This window comes from Episyrphus balteatus, chromosome 2 (genome assembly GCF_945859705.1).
Source record: "Episyrphus balteatus chromosome 2, idEpiBalt1.1, whole genome shotgun sequence".
In the NCBI taxonomy this organism is placed as follows: Eukaryota; Metazoa; Arthropoda; class Insecta; order Diptera; family Syrphidae; genus Episyrphus; species Episyrphus balteatus.
Genome location: NC_079135.1, coordinates 57,544,887 through 57,565,035, shown reverse-complemented (window position 1 = coordinate 57,565,035; position 20,149 = coordinate 57,544,887). Strand labels below are relative to the sequence as shown.

The window sequence follows — 20,149 nt, the reverse complement described above, 5'->3', positions numbered from 1 at the left end:
CCGCGAATATGAAAGTTTAAAATTAAAAAAAGACTCGAGTATTGTTTACGAACATCGAGAACTCGAAAAAAGCGATCTCGAACAAACAGAATCAACACAACTCAAATATGTTCAAGCTTTCCTGTTTACGAGTACGATGACTCGTAAGTCATCCTACATTTCAAACGAGTTCAAACGATCATTTTTCTGTTCGAGTAAAATCGAGTAAAATGATCGTGAACAAAATGTTCATGATCAATGTGATCGAAGTTACTCGAACTGGAAAGGAAATGTTCATAGTGTTCGAGGGTGGTTTTCCTTAATAAAAAGAGAGTCAGTTTGGAACACAAAAGCAAATTATATTTGTTTTATTTAAATTTAATTTGACAAGATAATGAAATGAAGAAAAACATATTAGTTTAAAATTAAATAAAAACAAAAAAAAAATTTAATAAAACTTAATGTTAGATACAAAAAATTGAATAAAAAATAAAAATAAAACGGTCTAATATCTTTAATACACAGCTTCACGGACACATCGAAAACTGCTTTCTTATCGGCCATCGACACAATCACTTCTTTGTTTATATTTGGCAAGGTTTCTTAAAAACATCTGTGCCTCAAAACATCGTCGTTGTTTTTAAAATTTTCATCACTTTTTTGCACTATCCGCATCACTTTCGATCATTTCCAGTAAAGCGTAGTGTTTATGAACAGTCGATCTGTTTACGAGTAATTTTGTCTGTGGGTATTGAGGATCGAGTATACTCATGAGTTCAAACAATTTGTATGGTTTTGTTTGTGAGTATTTTTGTTTGTGAGTAAGATGATTTACGACTTACGAGTATAGAGAGAAAACGATCGAGCACGAACGATCATTTTAAAAAATTGAAATTGTTCGAACAGGTTCGAACATACTCATTTCGATCTCTGGTACATACCTATCATTTGTTGATCGCTTAGATTATTCAAGTAATATTTTTTGGGGCCCCAAGATAATATGTATGTAATTAATAGCGTTTTCGTTTGGTCGTCCGGGACTCTCCGGAATTCAATCGAACGATTCTGAAACTGTTCGTTTGGCACTCAATGACAGTTCTAATTCTGAAAAGAAGAGAAAATCGATTCCGAATTTTGAGGCAGAATCAAAACGAGAATCACGCACACATATTCACACTAAAGACGTCCAAGTAATGAAATGTTATTGTTTATTGTTCATTTCTGAAAATTGAGATTTTTTACTATACCAAACATTAAATTATATTAAAATAAAGTGAAAAAAAAAACAAAAATAAAAGATATCTTTTTATGAAATAAACAAAAATAAACAAAACAAAAATTTCATCAGTCGTTCGCATTATTTGCATTTCACAAATACAAAGAAACCCAAACTTCAGAATCAAAAAGAAGAATCGAAGTTTTTTCGTTTGGCATTCGGAATCGGACAGTCCCGGACCGTTCTAAGAATTACCAAACGAAAACGCTATAACTCGTTTAAAACCTATACATCTACTGGACCATATGAGATAATTCCGGCTTTTCTTCAATACGCTTTAAATGTAATAACACCATGTCTGGCTTAGGGTTATCTTCATTAGTTGTATTAAGGCCGTGTGTGAATTTTGTTAAATAGTTAACCCCGTGTAAAATTTTTGACACTATTGAGGTGAATAAAAAAATTTCAGCTGTATAGATTATTGTTTAAATTTTGTCTGTTTCTTTTCTGCCATGAAACTCCTATTTACTAAAAAACAAAACAAAACCATCTGCAAAAAAAAATTTAACCTAATTTAACCAGGTCCCAGAGCCCATTACATTTTTAACAGGGGAAAATTTTCTATTCACCTCAATAATGTCAAAAATTTTACATGGTGTTAACTATTTAACGCAATTCACACACGGCCTAATCTAGATACGTCCCTATGATTTGGAGAAAGGTTAAAGTGGCCTTTATTCCAAAAGCTGGAAAACCGACACACTCAACTGCTAAAGATTATAGACCAATCAGTCTCTCTTCGTTCCTCCTTAAAAACTGGAGAGAATCATTGATCTGCAAATTAGGGAACTTCTCAATTCTAACAACTTGTGCAATTACCAACACGCTTAAAGGCAGGTCGGTGGAAACTGCACTGCATGAGAGTTTCGCATATTTAGAAAAGTCTTGAAAATATAGAACATACACCAGCAGCATTTTTAGATATCGAAGGAGCGTTTAACAATGTTAAAATAGAATCAATTGAATACCTCTCAAGTCGATAATGGAGTTGATTCTGTCATAGTAGATTGGATTTGGTCCTTGTGGTTAACGAAATTCTCACAAAACTCAATAATCAAGGTATAAAAATAGTAGCTTATGCAGATGACATAGTAGTTCTGATAACAGGTAAGTTTTTTACCACCATCGGAGACATTATGAAACACGCACTCGAAGAAATATTTTCTTGGGCAATCCGAAATGGTCTTGGGGTTAACCCCACAAAAACGGAACTAGTTCTGTTCACGAAGAAAAGGAAGCTAGGGGACTTTAATCCTCCTAAACTTAATGATATTCCTCTGATACTTTCCAAAGAAGCTAAATATCTTGGAGTAATACTAGATTCCAAGCTAACATGGAAACAAAATACCGAGGAAAGAATAAAAAGAGCTGTATGCGCTTTCTAAACATGAAAAAAAAAAACCTTCGGTGCCCGATAGGCTGATAAGGTATGCGGAGCTGTTGATTAAGATTAAGATGAGGGTGAGAGGTGGGAATAATTCGCCTTATCACTGCGGCCTCTGATGGGCCTATTGTGATTTTCTCTTTTTTAAAGTTCACGTACACTGAGGGAAAAGCCACCATAAAACAACGTAAAATCAATGAAAACCACATTGATTTAACTATCATTCGGAATGATTTTGCGTTGAAGATGAGCATTTTAAAATCAACGTGGAAAAAAGGTTAATTTTTGATGGTTTCGTATCATAAAGGCACATAAATCAAAGTAGTTCATCTTTGAAACAAAGACGTTTCAACTTCAATTTATTTTTTCCCTCAGTGTAGAAATCCTGAGTTTAGAACACTTAGGGCGGTTTTATTCACTATTGATCAACTTGAAGAAACTTATCAAGTTTGCTAACTCAAGAGTAGACTTCAAATAAGCGGTTGAAACACAAGTAGAGATTTTGTTTTATTCACTTACTTGTTACTTTTCAAATCTAGAGTTGTTCTACTTTCTGTTTGAAAGATATCCCTGGGATATTTATGACAATAATACAAATAATGTCAGTTTTAAATGTTAATTTAATTTTGTGTGTATTAGAGTGACCGCAAGAAATCGATTTTCGAAATTTAATCGGGGGAACCCCATAAAATGTTCCGCCTTTGCAGATTTTTAGATAGCCAAAATTTCAGCTCGATTGGATAACTCTAAATGGTGCCGACACTCGCTCAAAGTATCAAAAATCTCTGTTTTTTCACTGTTTTTCCAAGAAAATTAGCTCTAGCTCCCAAACAAATCGGGTTATTTTCACTTTTTATATATTAAATTAAAGGTAGTGTTGCTACACGTAATTCAGATGCTAAATTTGCTTAGTTTTACTAAAAAAGAAAAATTTTGTCATCAATTTAAATTTTCAGTACTTACCTCAAAAAGAGCTGAAGTGCAAACTCGATTTAAAATGAAACTTTTTTTTTAAACTGTTTTATTTAAAAAAACGAAACATTTAACAGAATTCTAAGGGTGTGTGTGAATTGCGTTAAATAGTACACCGTGTAAAATTTTTGACACTATTGAGGTGAACAAAAAAATTTCAGCTGTATGGCTTATTGTTTAATATTTTTCTCTGCCTCTTTTCTGCTATGAAAATCCTTTTTAATAAAAAAAAAAACAAAACAAAACAAAACCATCTGCAAAAAAAATTTAACTCAAATTTAGCCAAGTCCCAGAGCCCAATAAAATTTTAACAGCTGAAAATTTTTTTATTCACCTCAATAGTGTCAAAAATTTTACACTATGTTAACTATTTTACGCAATTCACACACGTCCTAAAAAACAAAAAAAAATAACATCGTGTTACATTTTTTATACATAATTAATGAAGTAAATACTAAAAAAATTTAATCAAGAGATTTACAAAGTAGTTTTGGAAGCATCAGGATACAAATTTTCGGTACTCACTGACTACTTGAAGTACATATTGTTTTTGTTCCTCATCTTTAGTTAAAAGGTTATTAAAATCGGTTATTAATTTGACTCCTCTTTCTGTCATGTCATTTACGACTTTAAGTGATTGCACTTTTTTAAAGCCATCTTTAAAATGCGGGTTTTCGGGCCAAAGATTTGGAGGTTCTTTGAGAAAACTTGTGTCTATTTTCAATCGGCTTAAAAAGTTCAATGTTTCTTTGTTCACAATATTTGTTAACCCTGCTGTGACAAATTGTTCATCTTCATGTGTCTGTAGCTTTGGATTTACTATTCTGTTGGTTTCCGTTTCACTGGTTTTCAAAATTATGTTGGCCGTTTCTAATTTTTCGCCATCTCGTAAAGTTAGGTCAAAGAACGCCAGACCTGCCAGCTCTGAACTCAAATACCATAAATGGTTTGAGAATTTAGCAAGAGCCTTCTCTGAAATATCTTTGTCTATCTTGCGGTATTCAATGTTATTACGCAAAAAATCAAGATCTTGTTTAGGAGCCAGATAAGCTCTTGGGGCATTAAACCAAGCAAAAGTTTTTCTTGTCGAATGTAAGTTTGATTTTGAAACTACAACGTCAATTGGATTTTGCCCTAGTGCTTCTATTGTAGCTATAATTATGTGAAAAGCATTTCTATCAGATGCCTTACATCGATCCAATAACATAGAAAGTTTCATTGTTAATAGCTCTTTCACCCCACGACTATACCTCATACTTTTGCTACCCGAGGGCCCAGAGATAGAGAAACATCCATTCTATCCCAATCCGCAGAATAAAACAGTTAAAAAAAAGTTTAATTTTAAATCGAGTTTGCACTTCAGCTCTTTTTGAGGTATGTAAGTACTGAAAATTTAAATTGATGACAATATTTTTCATTTTTAGTAAAACTAAACAAATTTAGCATCTGAATTATGTGTAACAACACTACCTTTAATTTAATATATAAAAAGTGAAAATAACCCGATTTGTTTGGGAGCTAGAGCTAATTTTCTTGGAAAAACAGTGAAAAAACAGAGATTTTTGATACTTTGAGCGAGTGTCGGCACCATTTAGAGTTATCCAATCGAGCTGAAATTTTGGCTATCTAAAAATCTGCAAAGGCGGAACATTTTATGGGGTTCCCCCGAAAAAAATTCGACAAAAAATTTTTTCTATGGGAGTTGCGGTCACTCTAGTGTGTATTGATGTTTTTTTCAAGTTTTGTGCTTTTGAAAAATATGATAAAATGCTCTATTTTCATTCTTACACAAAGAACAATATAATGATTCGCTCTTAAAGATACAATTTTTGCTGTAAAAAAAAACAATTACATACATATACCCTTAAAGGGTAAAAAAAAGTGACGCTAGAATTTATGAATGGACTCATCTTTTCGTATATGTACATTAGACTGATTCAAAAAAATTTTTTTTTTCTTTTGTTCAAAGCATTGTTGAAAATATTGTTGGAAATGACGACAAAAAAATACTGTAAAAGTTTCAGCCCTTAATGTTAACATTTAGTACCGCCGCATCGCAATTTTCTATTTCCCATACGATTTGTATGGGAAAGATTGTGTATTTGTGTTTAGAATTTTGTATCTTTTTAATGGTTCATCAAAAAGGCTAGATTTAATCATTTTCTTGTATAAAATTGAACGCTCTACAAGATTGCATTTATGAAATTAAAAAAAAACGGACGCGAAAATTTAATTAAAATAATTTTTAGTTGAAAAAATGAATAATTCGAATTTATTGAAGAAATCTAATATGATAGTTTTAGGGGTTTGTGAGTTATATAAAAGGATCTGTGAAACCAAAACACAACATAGAATACAAATATTCGAAAATTTTGCCAAATTTTTTGAAAAACATAATAATTTCGTCAAAAAATCGGAAAAAAATGAGAAAAAAGTACTTTTTATATTTTAAAGTTGAATAACTTCGAAACGCGGGGGTAAATCAAAAAAATTAATAAGAGCTTTTTTGTAGAGCGGACAATTTTATAAAAGAAAATGATTTTGTCAAGCCTTTTGGATGAACCATTAAAAAGATACAAAATTCTAAACACAAATACACAATCTTTCCCATACAAATCGTATGGGAAATAGAAAATTGCGATGCGGCGGTACTAAATGTTAACATTAAGGGCTGAAACTTTTACAGTATTTTTTTTTCGTCATTTCCAACAATATTTTCAACAATGCTTTGAACAAAAAAAAAAAAATTTTTTTTGAATCAGTCTAATGTACATACTATAAACGTACATTATCTAGATTCTAGAGCGAGTGGTTTGTGTGTTGAAAATTGACAGTTTAAAACATCAACTTTCTGTGAATAAAATCGAAATCTCAAGTTGAAAATAAAAATCCTCGAGTTGTATTCAACTTCGAGTGAATAAAATCGCCCTTAGTATGTTTTTGGGTGAACTAGCGGCGATGTTTTCCGCTTCGAGATAATACCCTCCGAGGTGACGTCGACGTGTATTGATTAAGCAATTACAGTGACACAGTAATTGCTTAAACAATAATCACAGCCCATCCATGGGGGTAAGCCTTGTCGTGGCGGATGGGCTTACGGTGACTACTACTATGAAGCTTAGAGCTATGCGATCGCGAAACTTGTTTTCGCAGAAGGGCCTCTCATGGTCGTCAGGTCGAAGCGGAGTAGGCTGTTGCTACTAATTACCCCCCCCCCCCCCCCAACGAAGGAGTGTTCCCACCAAGGCACTTCCAACAAATGACGGTAGCGGAAGAATTCTTTTTAGAATCAACCAACGATAGCGTCACCAGTTCCAGTAAGGCCGAAGTACTTGGTGAACACCTTATACGAGTTACTCAAGACATATTCAGAGCACAGGTCTATAAGGAGCGGCTTAGCCAACCTCTCGTCCTTGGAGTCATCAAAAGGGCCTGGCCCTCTAGGTTGGGGGCTTCTGCCGTCGGGGTAACTGCCCGACCAGAAGTAGGATGTAGTTATGGAACGACGATAAGCCTCGGAAACGGACGGATTTACTGATGACGACTCTAGCAAACGTATTAAGGACAATGAATTTCGGATCTGCACGTGGAATGTTAGGTCCCTTAACAGACCTCGTGCAGCCGAAGAATTAGCGGAGGCTGCTATAAGGCAGATATAACTGCCATCCAAGAAATGCGTGGCCGGCCAAGAGAAAACTGAAGACCCACGATATCTACTACGGCGACTGCAACCGTCAACAGGGCACATTTGGATGTGGATTTGTCATCGGAGGCAGACTCAGGCAGAACGTCCTGAGTTTTAACTGCGTCAACGAGCGCCTCACCACAATCCGCATAAAGGCTAAATTCACCAACATAAGCCTGATATGTGCACACGCCCCCACGGAAGAGAAAGACAATACCACCAAAGATAATTTCTACGAGCTCCTCGAAAAAACCTACGAGCAAATCCCAAGCTACGACATTGAAATTGTCCTGGGTGATTTTAATGCAAAGCTAGGAAGAGAAGATATCTTTGGAATCACAGTCGGAAAGCATAGCCTGCACGACAACACATACATACGATAACGGATTCAGGCTAGTCGACTTTGCTGCGGGGCAAAATGTTGTCATAGCAAGTACCCGTTTCCCGCATCTCAAGATTCATAAAGGGACATGGAATTCTCCAGATCAATCAACCGTCAACCAGATTGACCATATTGCGATCGACGCTAGACATTCCTCCAGTATTATGGACGTCCGAACGTTCCGAGGAGCCAACATTGACTCTGACCACTACCTGGTTGTAGCCAATGTACGGATGCGGATTTCCAGACCATCGCCAACACAAGGAAATACTGTGAGGAAGTTTAACGTCGGACGACTACAATCGCAAGAGATTGCCAGGTCCTATTCCGATCGCGTCTCGAATAAACTCTTAAGAAGTCCTATGCCGCCAGCAGCAAGTATAGATAACCAGTGGCAGCAAGAAGCCATTAGAGATGCCGCCTCTGAAGTGCTGGGTTTCACAAGGCCACCACAACGAAACCCCTGGTTTGATGATGAATGCCGGCAAGCACATGCAGCTAAACAGAAAGCATACAAAGCGGCGCTGCACAGAAGGACCAGAGCTGCCAATGAGCTCTACAAGCGGAAAAGAACAGAGGAACATCGGCTTCTCAGGAGAAAAAAGAGGCAACACGAGAAAGAAGCGATCGTGGAAATAGAGGGATGCTAAAACAGGAATGAAGTTCGTAAGTATTACCAGAAGGTAAAAAGAACATCTCAGGGGTATAAACCTAGAACAAGACCAACAGGGAAACATCGTAGTAGAGACGCAAGCGATTCTGAGAATATGGAAAGATCACTTCTGCAATCTCTACAATGGCGATGACGAATTCAACCCCGCCCTAAGACAGATTGTACCATTAAATATCGACGATGAAGGCCGCTGGAGCTGAGGCCTTGCTGCCGAACTATTTAAAGCAGCAGGAGATGACCTGGTTAGGAGTATGCACCAGCTCATCTGCCGAACATGGTCGGAGGAAAGCATGCCCACAGAATTGAATCTCAGCATCGTGTGCCCGATGCTTAAGAAAGGAGACCCTCTAACCTGCGCGAACTACAGAGGAATCAGCCTCCTTAACATCTCATACAAGATCCTCTCTGCCGTACTATGTGAACGTCTGAAGCCGTTCGTCAACAATCTGATAGGTCCTTATCAGTGTGGCTTTAGACCAGGAAAGTCCACCATCGATCAAATATTCACATTACGGCAGATCTTGGAAAAAAACCAGGAACAACAAATCGATACCCACCACCTGTTCATATATGGTGCAGAAGCATGGACTTTAACGAAGGCGGATGAAAACGTCTTGGATTGTTTCGAGAGAAAAGTTCTTCGTGCGATTTTCGGTCCCGTGTGTATTGATGGTGATTGGAGAAGAAGATACAACAACGAGCTTTACGGGTTGTACAAGGACGCCAACCAATTCAAGAGAGTGAAGGTGCAGCGCCTGAGATGACTAGGTCACGTGGAGCGCATGGACAACAATGCTCCGGTCCAGAAAGTTTTCGACTCCAACCCAGAGGGACGGCGCAGTAGAGGAAGACCTCGTCTGAGGTGGGGCAACCAAGTGGAAGGGGATAGAGCTAAGGATAGAGCTGGCTGGCCAAGCTTGTTGGTTGAGGGCCAAATCCAAATCCAAATCTTTAAAGGCTGCCTTCTTCTCAATCATGTGCCCAAGTCATGAAGAAAAGTTAGCGTGGTTTTCATACCCAAAGTGAGCAAAAGAGGACATGAATCCGCGAAGGATTTCCGGCCAATAAGTTTAACATCTTTCTTACTTAAAACCTTGGAGCGAATCTTCGAAACTCATATAAGACCCTTTCAGAACCTTTCAGAATATAGAAACTTAAATAATATGGATAAATTACCTAATAAAAAAGTCGGATTTCTTAAGAAATTAAATGTTATCTCGGTTATTTATGGAATATTCTCAACAATGTTACACCATTTTGAATGAGAATTGAACACACTAACTTTTAAGGTAACTTGCCGAAACATCGTAGTGCATTTTTTTTACACTACGGTTCATTGAATTAAAGTCATGTAAAATTTTTTTAGTACTTGGCCAAAAAAGTAATATTTGCTTTAAAACTGATGCAGCTGAGTTAAAATTTTTGAATACATTTGGTAGCAGGGTTATTCAAGGTTCCGTAACAAAAGAAAATAATGAGAAAAATTAAGATTTGTAGTCACGGCACATGAAAAACCGTCACAGGATGACCATATTTTCGCCTTTTTTTCAAATGCCCATTACTCACAAAATATATGGCGGCGATTTTTTTTATTATTTTTCTGATAACTGTCACCATCTACCCTATCTACCGTTTTCGTTTCGACGTTAACTTTTGGGACACCCTGTATAATTCGATTTTAGATGTCTACCTTTGTCCTTATCAGTGTGGCTTTAGACCAGGGGGGTCATTCCGTAATTTTGAAAACGATAATCGAATCGATGATAATCGTTTTACAGTTTGAGAATCTTTAAAGCTATTTTAAGTCAATTCTGATTCAATATTTCCTAAATAGTTTATATAAATAAAAGTTTTCTTATCCTCAGAAGTCGTATTAGTCTAGGTGATTTAGTAGTTGCCTCTTACTCGGGTGTATGAGGTTCGATTCCAGATAGTGAAATTGTTTTTTTTTTTATTTTCTCAATAATCGTCAATAATCGTCAATAAATAAACGATAGCTAAATAGGTCTCGTTTTTTGGAGAATTTATTCGTTTTTGGATGCAATATTTGATTTTTTAAAAGTGGTTATTAATTTATTCCAATCATCGATTGATTTGCAAACTCCATAAACAAAAAAAAAATTAATGATTAATTTCTACAAATAACCATTAAATTATTTTAATATGTGTAACATATGTATGTAAGTTTTGACTTTTGGGTCATTAAAAAAATTCATATTGATCCAGCTATAGCAAAATTTTTCGACGTTAAACGCACTAATTTTGGAAAATGAAAATTTTCAAAAATTATATAGGTACGATACGATTAAGAAGGCAACTTAGAGACAAATCAAATCCTTTGTCTCTTCCAACGCATATGTAATTGTACATGACCATTTTGATAATAATTCTCACAGATTTTTGCAAAACTTTCGCCTATCCAAAGAAGCGTTCGTTTAAGTATAAGAAACTTTTAATTTAAACAACGCAACGGCTGCCGGCCAACATACATTCCGCCTATATCTTGTATTAAAAAACGAATAGTTTTTCGATGCACATATTAAAATAATTTACTCTAACATTATGGTTATTTGTAGAAATTATATTATTAAAATTTTTTTTTGTTTATGGAGTTTGTAATCAATCGGTGATTGGAATAAATTAATAACCACTTTTAAAAAATCAAATATTGCATCCAAAAACGAATAAATTCTCCAAAAACGAGACCTATTTAGCTATCGTTTATTTATTGACGATTATTGACGATTATTGAGAAAATAAAAAAAAAAAAAACAATTTCACTTTCTGAAATCGAACCTCAGACACCCGAGTAAGAGGCAACTACTAAATCACCTAGACTAATACGACTTCTGAGGATAAGAAAACTTTTATTTATATAAACTATTTAGGAAATATTGAATCAGAATTGACTTAAAATAGCTTTAAAGATTCTCAAAATGTAAAACGATTATCATCGATTCGATTATCGTTTTCAAAATTACGGAATGACCCCCCAGGAAAGTCCACCATCGATCAAATATTCACATTATGGCAGATCTTGGAAAAAAACCAGGAACAACAAATCGATACCCACCACCTGTTCATATATGGTGCAGAAGCATGGACTTTAACGAAGGCGGATGAAAACGTCTTGGATTGTTTCGAGAGAAAAGTTCTTCGTGCGATTTTCGGTCCCGTGTGTATTGATGGTGATTGGAGAAGAAGATATAACAACGAGCTTTACGGGTTGTACAAGGACGCCAACCAAGTCAAGAGAGTGAAGGTGCAGCGCCTGAGATGACTAGGTCACGTGGAGCGCATGGACAACAATGCTCCGGTCCAGAAAGTTTTCGACTCCAACCCAGAGGGACGGCGCAGTAGAGGAAGACCTCGTCTGAGGTGGGGCAACCAAGTGGAAGGGGATAGAGCTAAGGATAGAGCTGGCTGGCCAAGCTTGTTGGTTGAGGGCCAAATCCACAGCGGATTGTAGCCGCCTGACGGCGCTGGTCACCCTAAGTAAGTAAGTAAGTAGTGACACAGTTCTGCCACAGAATGGTCTTGGCATCATGAATGGAGATGCGGAACCTTTTCTGGCTAGTATGTCTGCTATTTTATTTCCTACGCTGTGACCAGGTACCAAAATGAGTTGAACTCTGTTTGTACTGGCAAGTTGGTGTAATAGTTGTATACAGTTCCATACTAGCTTTGAGGTGACTTCATTGCTCCTAAGAGCTAGGAGTGCGGCCTTTACCACAGCTCTGTTTAAGTTTTCTCTGAGGTAGAGTTCAATTGCGAATATCTCTGCTTGGAATACGGAATTGAACTTGTCCATTCTCTGATGCAGATAAGTTTTGGTGTTTTTTCCGAATACTCCGGCCCCAACACCTTCATTTGTTTTGGAGGCATCTGTGTACCATACATGAGACTCGCTATTAAAGATGGATCTGTTATGTTCCCAGTCATGTCGTGAGCGGAATGTTTTGGGTGAAGTTATATCTTGGGAGACAATTGTCTTATAGAGATATTATATGTTATCTATGGCGACTATGGTACTTTTTTTAGGGTTGACGTTAAGTCCAACTTTTAAGCACCAGTTTGCGACTAGATTGAGTGCACTTGGTAGAAGATTCGAGATCGTGTCTTCGAATTTACCTTTAATGAGATTCACAATATCGTCAGCATAGCCCTAGACATAAAATCGTGCATTGCTAAGGATGACAATCAGTTCATTAACTACAATTGACTACAGAAGTGAGGAGAGAACCCCGCCTTCAGAGCATCCTTTTGCAGCTGTGATTCTGATCTTGTTATTGCCCAGTGTGGCTTTGATTTTCCTGTGACTAAGCATATGTTGAATCCATTTGCATGTGGTAGGATCTCCCCCTGTGCTGAGAGTGCAGCGTTGTATTTTTGCATAGTCAGTGTTATCGAAAGCACCCTCAATGCCTAGAAAGCAACCTATCGCAGTCTCTTTGTCGTTAATGGATTTATCAATCCGCAATGTTAATTCCTGAAGAGCAAGCGTGGTTGATTTCCCTGGCTGGTAGGCATATTGGTTGTTATGAAGAGGTGTTGTTCCCAGTGGCCCATCCCTGATATGCCCGTCTAGTATCTTTTCCATTGTTTTCAAAAAGAATGAGGTAAGACTAATTGGTCCGAAAAATTTAGCTTGGTCAGTTGGTCGTCGTCCTAATTAAGGAATGAATTTGACCGTTTAAGCTGTTAAAACCTGAAGAACCTAAACAAAGTATAGAGATTAGAGTGTATAGGGATTACAGGGGCACAGAAGTCTACAAGCAGGGTTGAAATTATTTAGACCTTCCTAGACAAGTTCGTAAGATGCACGGCAGCTAAAAGCGCACTTCGATTAAAAGAACTATGCTACTGGAAGCAAAACACTTATGGTCATGGGCCTATCATACAAAGATACGACACAGTTCCTGGATTGGAAGCGACTTCAGATTACATTCCACGCTTAGTAGATTTCAATAAAAATTTCTCCATTTTAATACCTGAAAGAAAGGGTTGGGATCCCAATTGACTTTACAGCGAACGGGAACTCTGCTGAGTTCCTGGGCATATAGAAGGGAAAGAATTAGTGGATGAACTAGCTAGGATAGGGTCAGCATCAAATGAGAGAAATAGCACCCAATTAGTAAAGGGACCAGATATCCCTATCGGCGTGCTCAAAAGGAAAATAGACCTAATGACTAAAGAAATCAATAACACCTGGAAAACTAAGGACGATTGTCTTATCTCTAGAAGTTTATGGCCCAAAATCAATGAAAAAGAAACTCGGTATATTTTATCCCTGAGCAAAAAGAATATTAGAGTCTTGATAGGTGTACTAAAGGGTCATTGTCCCATGGGTACAACGTACAATGGCTAATAGAATGGGTGTATTCGCACATGATTTCTGCAAGAGCTGTCAAGATGAAGAGGAAATAGAGCCCATTAAACACCTGGTATGCGAATGTCCAAACCGCCAAACCAACCGACTCCGATACTTCGGAAATAAGTTCGTAGGAGAACTAGACGATCTAGCGCAGGTTCCAATGGGTAACATTAGAAAATTCATTGAAAGTGCAGGATGCTTCGTAAATGAGCCAGTCTTTGTAAATCGATGTTTCGACGCTGGTGAGATGCTTAGGGAATACAGGGTAATCAAGTGGGATGATGGGTTTTCTAGGGATTTCCTTAGTAAAAGTGTATGGCTCTTGTCCGGTGAGACATAGAAGCAAAACATTTCCTCCTTGGTGGAACGAAGACTTGTCTAATCTGAGGAAAATGACAACAACAATCTTCAACATCTGCAATAAACACAAATTCTATCAACCCAATAAAGATTGCTTAAGAGTCTATAAGCGTACCATAGCATCAGCCAAAAAGGAAAGCTGGGAAGAATACTGCCATTATTAAGGATTCCGACAGGCTTAGCAAGGTTTTATCGAAGGAACACTCAAATCCATCGTTTCTTAAAAAGCCTGACGGATCCTGGACAATATCTCCAGCTGAATCCTTGAAATTATTAATGACTACTCATTTTCCGGGGTGCCTGAAGTGAACATAAATCCCACCTTGCTGTCAGTTACGACGGAGCAAGTAAACTCCTTGATAACAAGAGAAAATATAGCCTGGGCTATAAAAGCAGAAACACAATCACGCTTTGCCAGACGCGTCATCGCGTTACGTAGAGAAATCCTCAAAGCGCGCTTCTGTCACTTTGACTTCGAACAGCTGATTGAAACAAAAAATCTGCTGTCAAATAAAAAAAACACAGTCACTCACAAAATTATTGGGCCAATGTCTTTATCTTGATTTAATTGTGGAAAAATGAAAAAGGATATTAATGTGTTTAAAAAATGCATAGAAATTTGTTTAATCCTATAGTTATAAAAACAAAACCAAGCAAAAAAAATTGTTTTTACCAGTAAAACTCAGTCTAAAAAATCATTAAGTTATTTTTGTTTTTAATAAGTAAATTGTTTTGATTTAAAATATCGCGATGTCGTTTTTATGTGCAACATCTAATTTAATTTATTTTTTTATTCACATTTGGCGCAATAATAATGTGGGTGACTGTAACTATGTCTGATAAATGTCAGAAAGCGAGCAAAAGTTCAGTCTGGTTGAACTTTTGTGGGAGGTTACACAGATTTCGTATGGTTGAACTTTTGGCAGTTGTCAAAATCGACGGCAAAGCGTGATTGTGTTTCTGCTTTAAACACTTTCTATCCGTATAAATCTCCAGGCCCTCATGGCATTCTGCCTATCATGCTGCAAAATCAGCAAGAGGTAGCAGTTCCCTGGCTTGAAAAAATCTTTAAAGGCTGCCTTCTTCTCAATCATGTGCCCAAGTCATGAAGAAAAGTTAGCGTGGTTTTCATACCCAAAGTGAGCAAAAGAGGACATGAATCCGCGAAGGAATTTCAGAATATAAAAACTTAAATAATATGGATAAATTAACTAATAAAAAAGTCGGATTTCTTAAGGTTCCGTAACAAAAGAAAATAATGAGAAAAATTAAGATTTGTAGTCACGGCACATGAAAAACCGTCACAGGATGACCATTTTTTCGACTTTTTTTCAAATGCCCATTACTCACAAAATATATAGCGGCGATTTTTTTTATTATTTTTCTGATAACTGTCACCATCTACGCTATCTACCGTTTTCGTTTCGAAGTTAACTTTTGGGACACCCTGTATAATTCGATTTTAGATGTCTACCTTTGCAGTAGTAGGTAGTGTGTTCAGACATTTATCTTAAAAGTAGTTCAGTTATTCATCGTTACAGTACAATGTTGTTGGGAATTTTTTAAGCCACATCTATTCTTGAGACAAAGTATAAAATTTTTGAAATTACCAACGTTTTTTTCTGTGTGCCCTTGGCCGAATATTCGGTATTCGGCCGAGGAGCGTGGCCGAATATTCGGTATTCGGCCAAATCAATGTTCGCGGTATCTCTATTAAAATGTGTCTTTTATATACATGTTATTGGACATCTGCAATTCGTTTAGTTTTCAAAATATTTAAATTTTTGTTCAAAATGAGTTTGCCGTATACGCCATGAAAATCAAAAGTTTCTTTTATTCATATACACGTACGTCAAAAAAAAAAAAACGTACGTCAAAACAATTCTCAAAATTTTCTTACATTGCATGAAAAATTTGACGTAAATGCCAAAATTTCTTGTTTTTGTAAAAACAATAGTAAATATCTCAGCAACGAAAAAAGATAGAAAAAAAAACGGATAGCAGATTTGAAAAGAGCAACTTTGAAAACGTAAGACTGCATACCTAGTTCAAAAAATGCAATTTGGCGTATACGGCACTCCAATACTAGGGCGACGATTTGACAAGTAGAAACTACGCCATTAATAAAAATGGAACGATACACGCATTGAAATTATTAAAATTCACTATAAAAAAATTCACTATAAAATTCACTATAAAAATGGATTGCGCTATCGAGAGATGATTAATGATATTTTATGGCCGGAATTGGATGCTATTGATCTGGACAACGTTTACTTTCAACAAGACGGCACTACGTGCCACACAAGCAATGAAACCATCGATCTTTTACGGGAAAAATTTCCGGGCCGTGTTATCTCTCGAAGAGGTGATCACAATTGGCCACCGAGATCTTGTGATTTAACACCTTGCGACTTCTTCCTTTGGGGCCACGTGAAAGATAAGGTCTACGCCGACAGCCCAGCGTCGATTCAAGACCTCAAAGATGGTTGTGACTATGAAATTATGATAGATATATTGATACTCATCTGGAAAATATTTTTTTTTTAATTTGCTTTTGAGCAATTTCCAGTTTTTAAGTAAATCTGTCTTTTACAAAAATTGTCGTACGTAATTTTGGCAAAAACTCGAGAATGTCTTAACCGATTTGGCTGATTTTTGTTTTGTTTTCTTCATTTTAATGCTGTTTTTATATTCATATTCAGAAAAATAAAAAAAGGGAAATTTAAGAAGAAAAAAGAAAAATTAAATCGAAATTTTCGTTTTGTTCGAATTTTTATCAAATGGGAGCTTGAGGCATCATTTGATACCTTCTATTTTCAATATTTATGGTAAAAGTAATTCACTCTGATGGTATTTTTACTATACAAAAATAACTGCTTACACAAATAACTGCATCCAAACTGTAGCCGAACTAGTTCATATTGAAATTCTTTATTTATTGAAAAGTTAAATTAATTTCTTTGCATGTTTTTTTTTTATTATTTTGTTGTTCAGAGTCTAACTATATAGGTCTGACTATATCTTAGAAACTAATTGTCCTTGAAATGTTATTTTTGTGTCAAGAAGAACGTACATACATAAACAGGGTGATTCAGGAGTAATGTGCCAAAAAGCTAGAGCGAGTAGGTTGGGTCGAGACAAGAAAGGGTAAATCCCATGGTATAAAAAGAGAAGGTATGATCATTAGAAAAAACTCAGTATCGAGAACTGTCAAAACTTATGGCTACTTAAGGTTTTGACAGCCCAGCCCATTGAAATTGTTGTTGTAAACAAATTTGTCTGGGAAATTGTTGTTGCTTTTGACTTTGCCAAATGCCAAACGTCAAAACCTTATTACCCCATTTTGTAAGATGGCGGCTCTAATGATCATACCTTGTCTTTTTATACCATGGGTAAATCCAATACTGTGCCACTTTGTTGTATCCTCATTTAAGTCTGATTGTTCATAGATGAATGGTTAATGTTTCATAAATTAATTAATCAACAAGTCCAGCCATCAACAAAAAATTAAGAGGTTTCTTAGAAAAAAGTAGTTTTGGTTTTTTGTTAATTTCTCGAAAATGACAAGATATTTTTAGATCCAGTTTTCTGTTTTTGTTTAAAAACAAATTAGAGCATCTAATTTTAAAAACTAAATTTGAAATTTTTTTTCGATTTTTTTTTTTTTAATTTTGATTTTGAAAATTAATTTTTCAAAAACTATGCAATAAAATGGCTTAATTTAAAAATTTGGTGAAAGACTAGGTTTTAGGCTTTACCCTTGTATATATAAACTATAGTACTATCATGAATTCAATCGACTCACATACGGCAAAAATAACGATTTAGGTGGACAAAAATAATTTACATACTAAGTTTATTGTCTGAGCAGAGATATAACAAAATAATGATGTTTTGTTGATATTAACATAACAAAAATGTTTTATTAACTTTAATGTTAAATTTGTGAAAAATCTTCAAAAAACTATTTTTTTTAATTTAAAAAAAAATTTTAAACTGGCCAAGGATTTCTTTTTTTCAACTTTAATTTTATGAGTGCATTAATATCACGGTGTTACAAAAATGAGGTTTCAAAATATACGCAGACGGAGACCTATCAGGTTTTGTAGAGCTAGTTGCACTGATCACGAAACAGTATTTGAAAATCCCCTAACACCCCCAAAATCTAGAGTTACGGGCAAAAAACGGTTTTTTGGACCTTCACCCATTGAAAAAATTCTAGCTTCGACAATTTTTTACCCATTTTCGATTTGTTTACAGTTTCTGATAGAAGATAAATATACCTTTTCAAAAATGTATAAAACATGTAACTCGGTTAAACCACTTAGAATTTATAAGCTGTCAAAGTTCAAAAATTCCATTTTTTTCGTCATTTGCCCAACTTCGGTATCAATTTAAAGTATATGTTTTCAAAACAACATGCCATTTAAAAAATATATTCTGAAATTATATCTATTTGTCAATCAATCGAGGTATTTTTTATGAAAATCGCTTCAAAATTGGCTTAGAAAAAAATTTTTTTGATTTCAACCCAAATACAGAAATTCGAACTTTTAGGTATAAAACAAAAATGTTGTTTCGGCACGTAGTAGGATAACTTGGGCGCCAGGATTTGATAACGGGTTTTTGTAGAGGAGCTCAACACAAACATTTTTTTCTTTGGGAGGGGGGTCTATCTCCTCCCGTTTAGGTGGGAGGGGCATTTTTCTAAAAAAAAATTATTAAAAAACAACGGCAACACTTACAGTAATAAATGATACCATTTCCGAAAGGAAAAATTGAAATTTTGGTTCTAATTTTTAAATCAATATAATATAACCAATAGTTTTTGAAATAATCGATTTCATAGTTAAAAATAGGTGAAAAAAAAATTTTAAAACTCATTTTATACTATTTTTGTCCAGACTGTGAATTTTAGTAAAAAAATTACTCACACAGAAAACTGCCTCAATTGATTCCTTAAAGAACAGTGAAAACTATATGTTTCTATGTCTTCTAGTATCTAGAAATGGTATCATTTATTACTGTAAGTGTTGTATCATTTATTACTGTAAGTGTTGCCGTTGTTTTTTAATAATTTTTTTTTAGAAAAATGCCCCTCCCACCTAAACGGGAGGAGATAGACCCCCCCTCCCAAAGAAAAAAATGTTTGTATTGAGCTCCTCTACAAAAACCCGTTATCAAATCCTGGCGCCCAAGTTATTCTACTACGTGCCGAAACAACATTTTTGTTCTATACCCCTTGTATTTATATATACAATGCTATACCTAAAAGTTCGAATTTCTGTATTTGGGTTGAAATCAAAAAAATTTTTTTCTAAGCCAATTTTGAAGTGATTTTCATAAAAAAAACCTCGATTCATTGAGAAATAGATATAGTTTCAGAATATATTTTTTAAATAGCATGTTGTTTTGAAAACATATACTTTAAATTGATGCCGAAGTTGGGCAAATGACGAAAAAAATGGAATTTTTGAACTTTGACAGCTTATAAATTCTAAGTGGTTTAACCGAGTTACATTTTTTATACATTGTTGAAAAGGTATATTTATCTTCTATCAGAAACTGTAAACAAATCGAAACTGGGTAAAAAATTGTCGAAGCTAGAATTTTTTCAATGGGTGAAGGTCCAAAAAACCGTTTTTTGCCCGTAACTCTAGATTTTGGGGGTGTTAGGGGATTTTCAAATACCGTTTCGTAATCAGTGCGACTAGCTCTACAAAACCTGATAGGTCTCCGCCCGCGTATATTTTGAGTGTTACACCGTGTATTTATTCTTTAAGGTTTTGAAAAAATTTTGAAAATTTTTGTACATAAAAAATTATTTTAAATTGATTACGCGATAGCTGTACACAAAAGCAACGGTAACTTCCAAAGTGATCAAAAGGGATAGCTAAAATTTTGTGTGTACCTTCTTAAAGTCTTAAAGAACAATATTATTAAATTTAAAAAAAGGAACTCCCTGGAACTTTTTTTTTGTTGCCTGTGAAAGTCGAATTTTCTAGTTAATTTGATAGGTCTTATTTAATGCATTATAATTATTAAATTATATTTATAAAAA

General features: G+C 35.3%; 1 protein-coding gene across 3 annotated transcripts in view; it reads right to left on the bottom strand.

The window, feature by feature from the left end:
• The window catches only part of LOC129908811 (gamma-tubulin complex component 2 homolog), a 90,488-nt gene that overhangs the window by 26,498 nt on the left and 43,841 nt on the right, over positions 1 to 20,149 (bottom strand). The gene's annotated exons all lie outside the window — the stretch shown is intronic.